General features: G+C 37.7%; 1 pseudogene; it reads right to left on the minus strand.

The window, feature by feature from the left end:
• Window positions 1-739: 739 nt before the first annotated feature.
• On the minus strand, window positions 740-1,316 carry LOC114204877 (large ribosomal subunit protein uL11 pseudogene; annotated as a pseudogene).
• Window positions 1,317-5,606: the final 4,290 nt, after the last annotated feature.

Consider the following 5,606-nt stretch of genomic DNA (forward strand, 5'->3'; position numbering starts at 1 on the left):
CCAACCACTTATTATGCTCATGGATTCTGCAGTTCAGGAGTTTGAACCAGGCATGGCAGGGACAAAATGGCCTCTGTCGATGATGTCTGGGCCATCAGCCAGAATGGATGGAATCATTGGAAATCCACTTTATTCACATGTCTGTTGTTGATGCTGACTACAGGGTTAAATCTTTGTTGGAGCTGTCAGCCAGACATCTCCTTGTGGCCTGGGCTTCCTCATTACATGGTACTTCAGTTCTAAGGGCAAGACTAGCCCAAGAGAAGTCAGAATCAGTCGGGTGTAACACCTTTTTGAAGCTAGCCTTGGATTCACACAGTGTTAGTTCTGCTACATTTTGTTCATTAGAAGTGAGTCATTAAGGCAAGCCCATATTTAAAAGAAGAATTTGACTCCCTTTTGTGGGTAGAGTGTTAGAGAATTTGTGAAGATTTAAAATTTTTAAATTACCACAGTGCTCCTCCACCTGGCTTTGGAGTGCCTTTGCTTGCAAGAGCCTGCCCTCTGACTCCCCTAGAGGATTGCCCTCAGGTGGAGTTACTTTGTTTCCAAGCCAGAAGTACCTGAAAGTTGACATGAGGAAACCCTTTTTCACAGGGTAGAACATAACTCACATTCTGATCCCACAGATTCCAAAGAAGTTACCCTCCACAGAGCTTTGCTTAAAAACATACCCTTGTTTGGTTTCTTTTTTCCCCCTTAATACATTTTTGTACACAAATTTTCTTTTTTTTTTTTTTTTTTGGTTGTCAAATGATCCTTTATTGAAACATTTTCCTTTGTAGTTAACTAGCCGGGCATTCCAGCACACCACTGTTGATGTCATCTATGATGTCATGAGGGTGGCAGCCATCTACATTGCAGCCCACAGACTGGGCAGTCCCCAGGATCTCTTTAATGGTTCCAGAGAGTTCTCTCGCTAAAGATCAGTGTCGCATCTGTCGGGCAATATTGACAATCTCATCAAAAGTGATATTTCCACTGTGCTTAATGTTTTTCTGCTTTTTTCTGTCTCTTGATGGTTCCTTGAGGGCTTTGATAATCAGGGCAGAGGCAGAAGGTACCACTTCAATCTGGGCCTGTCTGTTCTGAATGGTCAGTTTCACCATAATTCTTAGACCCTTCCAATCACCAGTTGCCTTGGCGATGTCATCACCAACCTTTTTTGGAGACAGACCCAGCGGGCCTATCTTCGGAGCCAGGGCAGACGTGGCACCGACTTCGCCACCGGTGCACCTCAGGTACACGACTTTGATCTCGTTGGGGTCGAACTTAGGCGGCATGGCGGAGGTGGCTAGTGTCGGATGAACCCGGATTCGGGACGACCGAAGAAAGTTGCACCTTTGCCTCCCCGAGCCGAAAGCCAAAAGCTGTACACAAATTTTCATCTCATGGTCCTTTCTCGGGGAACTCAAAGTATGACAGGGATGACTAGCATATCTGCAAAATGATTCTGACTTTGAAAGGCAAATTCTGATGGTACCATCTTTGCTGTCCCTAATCTGCCCCCAACATGTAGCACATAGTCATATATCCTAAAGAGTTTTGCCAAGATTTATTAATTCACAGATTCTGACCATCACGAAATATTTGGAAATACTTTCTATTTTAAAGATCTGAGCCTCTTTTGATTGTTGAGAGGTTCAACAAGTATTTTTATTAAGCTTTCTTCTCTAGTTAATTTCCTAAAGACATATTCTCTTTGTAGTAGAGCTTTAGATTTCTCTGAGCAATCAATTGAACTTTTTCCCAGTAATTGCATTTGCATACATTATTTGTCCATTAAAGCAGAGAAAAAATATGTTCAATAGAATTTGCTTTGAAAGGCAGTGGTTATGACAATGTCGATTCTAAGTACCATCACTAAAGACAGAGATGCAGTCATACGTAGTGAATAAGTACTTATGGAAGAAACAGCATGAAGAAGGGAGAGAGAGCAGAAGGAAAAGGGGAAGTGAAAGAGCAGGAGAGAAAATGGAGGGGAGAGTAGGAGAGAAAAGAAGGAAAGGGGGTAGCAAAGAGAAAGTGACAGTATATTTTTCAATGATTTCTTCACAGTGATCTCAGAATTTTTCATTGAATCTGCAAATCACAATGTGGTTCATGTGTTTGGGTTTCCTGCAGAAGCAGGAATGAAGAAAAATTTTGTGTTAAGTTTGTGCAAGATGCTGAATCTAATTGATGCTGGAATGAAAACAAAAGATCCACTAGATGTTTGTCAGATATTTGCAGAGGTCATTGGGAGGCCACTGGACATTCCAGGTTCTGAAACTGGGGGTTTGGCACACTCTGTAAGGGTCAGGGCAGTCCCAAGTGACATCTGGGTTACATTTGTTTTTTCTCAATGAAGGGATGAGAGCAAAATGCCTTGTCATCACTGGAACCGCCACAGAGTAGCCTGGCATAATGGTAAACTTTTTAATCTACTTTATGAAGGTGGTTCAGTCTGGACGTCTCTCAGGATTGTTGCCTTCAAATTTTTAATTTAGTGAAAACCTATGGCAACTCACAATTTCTACTTAAAGCAGCACTTGTGGTTCAATGAGTGAGAAGTTTTCCCAAACTAAATCTTCTAGAATCTTCATTATTAAGTGGCAGTGTTGTAGTATAGATTGAGAATATTCCCTATTTCTTGTGCTTTCAGAAATATCTAGAAGGCAGGTAAATCATGTTACTTTGCCCATTTTTAATGAAATTTAATTTTCACTTGCCAGTGGTTCCAAAACAAACCCCTGAACTACCAATACTTCATACTTCTAACAGCAATGTAGAAGCAGTGTGGAATTAGAAGTTAAATTCAGAGACATTCATTTTGGTGAGACCAGGCCTACCAGTCAGGATTCTTTGACATAGTCAAAAGGGTTGAATTGAATAAATTTTGGAAGAGGTTATTTACAGAGCTGTAAGCAGCGCCAGGGCAACCAGAAAGGTGTGATTGAAGTACACAGGGACTATTAACAAGAAACCATGGTCACTACTGAGGCCTGAAGAGGCAACAACAGACAACAGTTCTACCAACAGAGGCTGATGAGAACTAAAACTGTGGGAAAAGGCTACCTGAGAGGAACTGTGGCCTTAGGGGCTCAGCAACTACAAGAACTGTAGTACAACAGGGAGAGAACAAGAGAAATGAATATCCCAACCTTTCTCCAATCTCCCACTGGTGCTGCTCATTGGCAAAACCTAAAAGAAAGCCAGAGAATAAAGGACCGTGGTTAACTACTCCATAGAGGTCAGCTCCCAGCCCAAAACAAGGCAGAAAAGCTGAGAAATTAGGGGAAGGAGGTTGCTAGCAAATGGAAAATAACCAACATATCATGTCTAGAATATCATTAAAATTGTTTCTTTTTTCCAATGCTGTAGGAAGCTCTCATTTCTTTTAAACCTACCAACTACAACCCACCTGAGTTTTACCAGGTTGAAATAAACATGAAACTACAGGACAAAATTGGATAGAGCTATATTGTTAGGGGAAAAAATCCTAAAATAATTTACAGACTTATAAGCTCCTAACTGACTTGAAGCTTCAGTAGTGGAAATAACATGCAAACAGAAATTGAATGCAGGAGAAAGTTCTAGCTCTACCTAGAACCTAAAACCTAGGCCTCCAGTCAGATTTGGGAGAGACCTGAGAACACACCATCCATCTCCCTTGTTCTCCATGAGACAGCGTGATCGGAACATGTCACACAACTAGAGCTATTGAATTTTAACAGCTCTTGTGTCATGCTTAGTAAAGGAATACTCTCACCTCAAAATGCAGACATGTATAAGTTTAAAATTCCTACATGAAATACTTTGGACATCTTATACAATAAGATACTGTTGGATCTACTAGATATGTTATTTTAGGAAAATGCAGACAGTTTTATTATCAAAAGAATCTCATTTCTTTCAGAAGAATGGTTACATTAGGTAAGAGTTATAAACATTTTTCTCTTATTTTTTAGTGTAATATTTTTTAACTTAGTGCTGGTTTCTGAACTTCTTTCTTTTTTGAAAGGACAAAAACAATTACTTTACCACCTCATTCCTATATAGTTTAAATTATATTGATCATTACTAGAGTAACTATATAAATTTATCTCCCAAGCCAGGACACACTTGAAATTCTATAACTTTTGATGTGCTTGTTGACTGAAAAATAAATTTTATACGATTGGTAGAACTACAAAATAGTTCTATTCCCAGACTATTTCCAAAATCAAAGTTCTAGCTTCAAAAAGTGAAAATAACATATCCATGCCCATTAAAGTGAAAATTTTAAACTTTCTATTGATTGTCTGAACATCAAAAATTACATGAACAGAATAATTATTCTCAATTCAGTTACTATACTTTAATCTGTTTCTTAACCATATCCATCTCTATTACTGTGTCTCTAACTTTTTTGAAGAGTATGTTTTAATATGGCCTTGTTTTTAAAAAAATACTCTTTCATAAAATTGTTTTATCATGTCTTCATACTACATTTTTTGGGTATTAAATTTGAAATTGTTAAGCTCATAAATTGACATTTCTCTGTATAAGAAGCTTACTTGATTGCAAGTATTAATAATAATGCTTCATTAAGAAATTAGAAATCTGAAATGCTAAACCAGAAGGGATGCTGGAACTAAAGGTATAAACTAAGGCTTACAATCACCCCTGTATTCACTAGAAGGTATAATTCATAAAATTTATGATTATCAAAATGACAAATACACAGATATTCTTTACTCTTTAGCCATGTCCACACATTAAATCCATGTACCAAATGGGAGTCCTTTTTTATTGTTATTATAGTGGTTGATCATTAATATTTGATCAGATATGTTTGTTAAAAATAGAACAGCTCTACATCTATGTCATCAGGGAAATACACATTAAAACGATGATGAGATACCACTATATGCCTATTAGAATGGCCAAAATCCGAAACACTGACAAAACTAAATACTGGTGAGGATGGGGAGCAACAGGAACTCTCATACTTTGCTGGTGGGTATGCAAAATGGAATAGCCATTTTCAAAGACAGTTTGGTGGGGTTTTTTTTACAACATTAAAAATTCTTACTATACGATATAGCAAATGCACTTCTTAGTATTTACCTAAGGGAGCTGTAAGCTTATGTCCACACAAAAACCTACACGCAGATGTTTATAGCAGCTTTGTTCATTATTGTCAAAGCTTGGAAACAACCAAGATTTTTTTCAGTGGGGGGATGGATAAACTGCAGTACATCCAGACAATGAAATATTATTCAGCACTAAAAATAAATGAGCTATCAAGCCATGAAAAGACACAAAGAAACCTTAAATGCACATTACTAAGTGGAAGAAATCAATCTGAAAAGGCTATATACTGTATGATTCCAACTATATTACATTCTGGAAAAGGTTAAACTATAGAGATAGTAAAAAGATCACTGGTTGCCAGAGCACAGAGGATTTTTGGAGCAGTGAAAATACTCTGTATGTATTATAATGATGCAAATATTTTATTATACATTTTTCCAAATCCATAGAATGTACATCAAGACTGAATCCTAAGGTAAACTATGGACTTTAGGTGATTATGATATGTCAATGTAGATTCATTCTTGGGGAAAAAAAAGTACCATTCT

The sequence above is a fragment of the Eumetopias jubatus genome, unplaced genomic scaffold (genome assembly GCF_037043125.1).
Source record: "Eumetopias jubatus isolate StellerSeaLion01/CBP00866 unplaced genomic scaffold, mEumJub1_p1.0 scaffold_5, whole genome shotgun sequence".
Lineage (NCBI taxonomy): Eukaryota > Metazoa > Chordata > Mammalia > Carnivora > Otariidae > Eumetopias > Eumetopias jubatus.